Source organism: Sinohyriopsis cumingii, chromosome 19 (assembly GCF_028554795.1).
Source record: "Sinohyriopsis cumingii isolate HCF-2022 chromosome 19, ASM2855479v2, whole genome shotgun sequence".
Taxonomy (NCBI): domain Eukaryota; kingdom Metazoa; phylum Mollusca; class Bivalvia; order Unionida; family Unionidae; genus Sinohyriopsis; species Sinohyriopsis cumingii.
The window spans coordinates 40,361,732-40,369,203 of record NC_142979.1 but is presented as its reverse complement, the minus strand read 5'-3'; positions in this window follow the sequence as shown (position 1 = coordinate 40,369,203).

Here is a 7,472-nt window from a genome sequence, read left to right as displayed (position 1 = left end):
TGGTGTTTGGACAGAGCCAGTCAGCATCATTTTGTCACACGGATCATGTTAACCAGAAATGTTCACCGTATCTACGATAGATTTTGCGACAGTTTGAAATATAAATTTGACTGCCTCTCGATTACATTCTGCAGCTAAAGAAACAACTATAATTATTTCACTCGCTAAAGCAAATCTGTCTTGAAAATGCACAACTTTCCAAAAGCCCACTCTAAATTTACCTGGCTATTACTTTGCCTTTTTTTCTGTGACATTACCATATTGTTTTATAATGACTTTGTTTTTGTCTACACCTGAAAAATATTGACAAACTATGTCAAACTGAATAGGGACAATTATACTAAATAGTATATAGATTTCATCCGTATGTCGGGGGTTAAAAATTGTGATTTTGTTTGATTGTTTATCGCGTTGATTCATTTTCGTCTTTTCCGAATTTAATGTTTTCTATGAATATTTCTATCCCGGATAGCGTGATAAATGCATAAATTTCAATGTATACCATTACGTGTTATTTGCTAAATAGATTGTTTAAAAATGTGCTCTCGAGCTTTCTCAAATGATAATACAGATTTTCGTCTCGTTCATTCATGTTCTTTTTTTTTTTTTTTTTTTTTGTCGCAGTGTCATTTCGTTTATCATTTGTCCTATGCTGCCTAGTACGATACATAAGAACAATTCTCAGTGTCTTCCAAGTCTTTATGTTTATTTTGATCTCTAAGAAAGTCCCATCTCTCTCTCTCTCTCTCTCTCTCTCTCTCTCTGATATTGCAATCTAAATATGTTTGATCACAGACTGGAGACAGCGTCATTATAGGATTACATTATCATAGATAAATATTTTTCGGGGTGTAATTCATAAAGTAAACATTATGAGTGATAAGGTAAAATGTATAATTCCATTTTTCTCCCCTTCTGTCGTAAACTCAGTTGATTCCATCAACGAAGCATGATTTTAGGTAGCACGTAGTTTTAACGTTTAAGCCTTTTTCAGATCAAATGCGTCAAAATGCCATAGTCAAATTTTCGCTGGACAAGGGTCGCCAGTCAACTTCATAAATCGTCCATGTGTAACAAAGTGTATCAACTACCCTCAATAATCGAATATTCCGAACCCGTACAAAGTCACAGCACAAGAGTTAGTTTTGTCAAGATGATTGTTTAAATATAAAATATACCTTATGTGTTTAGTAGTCAATCTTCTGCTTTCTTGGCATTTCTATGTTGCACAAAAAGTCGCGTCCACTTTTAGTAACATCCGTTCCATTTAAGTCCGATGACCATGGCCCTAAAAGCATCTAATTGATGACGCTTTAGAATGAAACAAGCTGTAATTTATGAAGGAACATTAGCATGCAAAACCTGACATATGATTGTTTCGTTACTGGGAATGGGGATGGAGGGTAGGGTGGGAGATCAATTTGTGTTACGCTGGGACACAAAGCCTTGTTGACCATGTTACAAATCTAATAAACAAGACGCTACAGTCGAACATTTTTCCTGGTCTTCTGAAAGAAGCCCAGGTATTTTCAAAAATAAGACTCTTCTTGATAAAAGTAGCTTTAAACCCGTTTGCATTCTACATATCATATCCACACTGCAAAATCGATTGAGACCCAGTTAGTATAGTTGTTTTTCTTTCTAAACGGTCATGGATGCCAGTCCACTCTTTTATGCTTGCTTGAAGAAGAGAAGAAGGCTGTTGACAATAATAACTATATAGGCGAAGTTCTGGTGTATTTATATTTGGTCTTGGACCGTCTTTCTCGTGATGTTCTCATTTGCATGCATCAGGCATACGGTATGTCAGATTTACCCTGTATCTTACCTGGCAAATGGGAAGCAGCAAATTAAGATGCAGGCGATTGGCTGGAATGAAATTCAAATTCGAGTTCCTCAAGGGTCAATCCTGAGACATTTATTGTCAAATATTTTTATCAATGTTTTTTATTTTTTTAATATGACTCTCTGAATAACTACGCTGGTGACAAAACTCTGTCCCTTTTCCTCATTGGACATCGACACTGACTCACGTGCGTGCGAAAGAGTTCAACATTGTGATCCACTGTTTCACTGTAAATAAAATTCAAGACAACAGTGAAAAGTTTCAAGCACTAGGTGAATGTATGGGGCTGGGGCTTGTTGTCATTGTCATGCTGTAAGAAGCTAATAATGGCAAGACTTCACCAACTACGGGTAGCGCGTTAGACCGCATACGAAAGTGTCGCTAGTTCGAGACCAGGAAACGGCGCAAAGGTAACACTTCTGAAGGGTCCGACTTTTCTACGAAGACACAGTGGTTTCCTCCAGGTATACTCGAGTTTCCTCTTCCTTATAAAGGCGTTCTCCTGTCGCGCCCATACTTAAGGATAGGCCATTAATTTGAGAGAAGGGGCGAGCTGGGACTTTGCCAAAATAAATCTATTCTTTAAATAATTTTAAAAAAAAAACAAAGAACTTATCGTATCCATTATAGTAGTTTTAAAACACATTAATTATTTTAAGGTAAAGGAACAAAAAAATCCTCACTCGAAAAAAAATTCCAGCCCTACCCCAGTTCACAATCTTCACTGAAAGTTAAACGGTCGGTCCCTTAATGTATGGGAAATCCCTTGCGTAATCAAGGTCGATGAGTTGCGGATTGATCACTCTACCTCCCTAGATGAGATGATTTGGTCAAGTCGTGGATGGATCTACATACATACATACATGCATACATACATACATACATACATACATACATACATACATACATACATACATGCATGCATGCATACATACATACATACATACATACATGCATACATACATACATACATACATACATACATGCATACATACATACATACATACATACATACATACATACCTTGGTGAAACCCATTTGTATTCTTTTACAAGTCTGGATGGTACATAATGGTACTCAAGATTACAAATCTTGATCTGCTGATTGTCAACATCGCTAAAAGACATACATGACAGGAGTAAGTAACTATTTAATATGAGTAAATACAGAAATTTGTATTCAGCAAGATGTACAATACACTCGAAGATTTTTAATAGGAATAGCAATTGACAAATATGAAATTAGTCATGCATTGAAAAGGGTCGAAATTTTGTACATTTTTGAAATATCGGTTAAATTCTACCGTCAGTACAGCTGTAGAACTGTAACAGCGGTCCAATTTCTTCTTGACCTAGTTTAGCGCTCTTGTATCCTCTGTGATGCCGTATCAACACTTATGATCACAGAATGCAAGTGAGAAAACCATTTATGTAATATGAAATAAATATAAAGTGTACAGCTATACAAGATGCATTTCGGTCAGAACTCATAAATAACCAAGTTACACTGGTCAACAGTGAAATCATTACTGACTTGAAAAGGCCCTAATCTGTAGTATTTTGGTGTGCCGAACACGAATATAACCGTGAAAAATTTGTATTGGCTCTCGTTTTGAAGATATTCATATACCTCATTTTCTATGTTTCACTGTGTAAATTTCTCCAGTAGGACTGCAGCAACATCCGGAATAATGATGTAACATTGCATAATACCATCATGCTCACATCATCCACAGTTGATTGCATCATTTTCTGATGCAATACAATACTAATGCCATGCGGCTGCTGAAGTAAGTTGACGTCAGCAGTGTACTATACATGTGTAGGCCTATTATACTAATGCCAGGCGGCTGCTTAAGCTGACGTAAGCAGTGTACTATATAAAGCCCAATCAGATAGGTTCAGCATTTAAAATATTTTAGACGTTGTGCGAGACAGTTCAAGCTACTGTTACATAAAACTTATTATTTTATCCATTTACGTACAATAAAGAACAGTAATGCCTCGAAAGTGTGTTAATACCGCGGACAATTTTTGCTATATTTGTGGGGAAGTGACATTTGCCAACCAGAAGAAAAGTATCAATTCTCAAGTGAAGAAGGCATATCATCTTTACTTCGGATGCAAGGTTGGTGACCAAGACAAGCCTTGGGCTCCGCATATATGCTGTGCTACATGTACAACACAGCTTTCACAGTGGTTGAATTGCAAAAGGTCATCAATGCCGTTTGCAGTCCCAATGGTGTGGAGAGAGCCAAGCAACCACCTAAATGACTGTTACTTCTGCTTGGTTCCTCCTCTTTCCGGCGGAATAACGAAGCGAAAGAAGTCGAGAATAGTCTACCCAAACATTCCGTCTGCATTGAGACCAGTTCCACATGGTGAGGGACTTCCTATTCCAGAACCTCCAGCAGAATATTCTCTTGATTCATCTGACGAAGACAAAGGTGAGTCGACCTGTTCTTCTCCTGGTCCATCAGCATGCAGTGATCCAGATTTTCACTGTGGTGCATCATCAACCCCACACAGAATAACACAGGAAGAACTAAATGACCTGATTCGTGATTTGGACTTATCAAAGAACAAGGCAGAATTGCTAGGATCAAGACTCCAACAATGGAATCTTCTAGAAGAAGATGTCACAATTACTGCATATTGAAAGCGCCACCAGCAATTGGAGCCTTTCTTCAGAAAGGAAAGTAATCTGATATTCTGTTCCGATATTGAGGGCCTCATGAATGCTTTAAAAATCACTCATGACCCACAAGAATGGAGACTATTTGTGGACTCTTCGAAACTGAGTCTCAAGGCTGTGCTTTTGCACAATGGAAACATTCTTCCATCTATTCCAGTAGCGTATGCTGTCCACATGAAAGAGACATACGATAACTTAAGGCAGCTACTGAATTCCATTGAGTATAACAAGTACAGCTGGCACCTCTGTGGTGATTTGAAGGTAGTTGCCCTTTTAATGGGACTGCAGCAAGGATATACAAAATACATGTGTTTCTTATGCGAGTGGGATAGCCGAGCAAGGGAAATGCACTACATGAGGAAGGAATGGACTCACAGGCAGAATGTAGCCATTGGAGAGAAGAATATCCAACACCCAGCTCTGGTTGAGGCTCAGAAAATCTTGCTACCACCCCTTCACATCAAACTAGGTTTGATGAAGAACTTCGTGAAAGCCATTGACTGGACTTTGCCAGCATTCCGATACCTGCATGAAAAATTCCCTCGACTCAGCGAAGCAAAGATTAAAGAGGGAGTTTTTGTGGGTCCTCAGATTCGAGAGCTTTTCAAAGATGACCGGTTCAACAACTTGCTGGAAGGTGACGCGAAACAAGCATGGAATGCTTTTCGCCTAGTTTCTACAAACTTCCTCGGAAATGTTAGGGCAGAAAACTATAAGGAACTAGTAGAAGACATGTTGATGAAGTATAAGAAACTTGGCTGCAATATGTCTCTAAAGATTCACTTCCTTCATTCCCATTTGGATTTCTTTCCTAGCAACTGTGGTATTGTTAGTGATGAACACGGCGAACGTTTTCATCAAGATATCGCAACAATGGAACAAAGATACCAGGGAAAATGGTCCACTACAATGCTGGCTGACTACTGCTGGACACTCCTCAGAGATGCTCCCGAACAGCTGTACAAGAGACAGGCGAAGAAATCTAAGATGTAGTCAATGACTTGATTTTTTATAGGTAGGCTATTACAGTTGACCTTTCACTATTGGAATGCATTTCGTTATGTAAACATTAATTTCTTGCAGATTACAAAAAACTAGAGCCAATTTTGCAATTTGACTGTCATATTCGTGTTCAGCACATAAAAATTGATAAGAATTGACTAATTTTATTTCAGTAACATGACTTTTGTAAAAATTTGTTGTCTAGTGTTATCAGTCTACTAGTAACACCGGGTGATGCTGTCAATGCCTTGCTGGACAACTAACAGATCGTTGTCAATATTATCAAAAGCGACTCCCTTGGAAAAGGTCGAATAACACTTTCACAGCATCAGCAGCAAACAAAGAAAATGCTGATATTGCCAGCGTTGTCGCTTTACTTATATCAATAATTGTTCCAGCGTTTGTAAAAACAGTTTCAACTTTCTCTGAGAGGATGTTTAATTCTTTTATTTTGGTCATGTTGAACTTGGAAATATTTTCAAATATTTCAGTACTGCCAAATTAGTTCCGACCACATAATTTAAACTGTGTATAGTTCATTTCGTAATATATTTATTTCACCACAATGTATCCTCCAGGAGTGTATTTTTTCTTCAGGTATCTTGGTCATGACGTTCGAGTTCTACTTAAAAGCTCCAATTTTTGATGTGGCAGTTTTAATAGATTACTCTTTCTCATCTCTATTTTTCCTTGTGGAGTAAATTAGCACTTGTGATTGTTTTTGTCTTTGATATGCAGGCTGATTTTGTACTTTTTAAATTTCACCCAATTAATGCTTCTATTTCAGATTTAAATTGTGCTCATCCATTTCTATGTTGCGGATCTGAAGTTTCCAAAGCGTGCGTTTCTATAATCTTGGGTACTTGTTCTTCGCATTTCTACAACAGAAGGGTCTATTGTGTAGTTAGGTTGTCTCTCAGACGTTTCTTTTGGATGATCCTAAAATCAGTTACATTATTATATCGATCTTTTCATTTAATGTGTAAAACGCACTTGCTACATCGATACATGACTCTTGCATATTAACTAACAAAGTCAGAGCCCATTTTATGAGCAGAATTCTTTATAGTTCCTTCAATTTAAAGTTTGTTCTTGTTTAACGTTGTTGTAGCGGTCACTTCATCAAAGCCACCTATAAGATGTACACTTTAATCGACTTCTACGTGATCTTTATAATTGTATTGTATAATCTTCAACTTCATATAGAGGTATTTCATTTCAAAATCATCATTTTCCTGCTAGTTACACAGCGAAGAAATTGAAAATGCACAATGACAGACGATGCCATAGTCCAACTGAAAAGATGATGAAAATTAGAAAAACAAAACAAAATTTAAAAACAATACAAAACAAAAAACACAAAATAAGAAGTCATTCCACATAAATATAAGGGACACACTTATGATAATGTTAAAAATCAAATGAAATATCTAATTCCATTTTTCTGTTAAACAGTGTGACGTCTTAAGTTCATCTGAAGCTCTCGATAAGAAATTTTCCAATTGTTCATGCAACACTAAAATTCACAATATCTGACAATGATTTTAAAGTTTAAGCAGCTCTAGCATTTATAAAGATTCACAGGTATTCTTGAATTGTTTGTATCCTATTTTGTCCAGAACCCTTTCAGTTAAATGTTTACTGGTTATTTATTTGCAAATGATAGGAACAAACGAGCTGTTTCATGTAGACACTGGAAAGAGACTATACTTGAGCATTATCATGAAATAATTCATTCAGTGCCAGGACGATTCACTACACATGAGGAAAGAAAATTAAGTCCTTCGCAAAACAATGGTGTAAAAATGTCCACAAGTAGAAATTTTTCTATCATATGCCAGTTTCAAATGCAACCACAACTTCAAATGAACATTTTTATTTTATTGAATGTTAATTTATAATAGAACTGGTTTGGATGATACTTTTACTC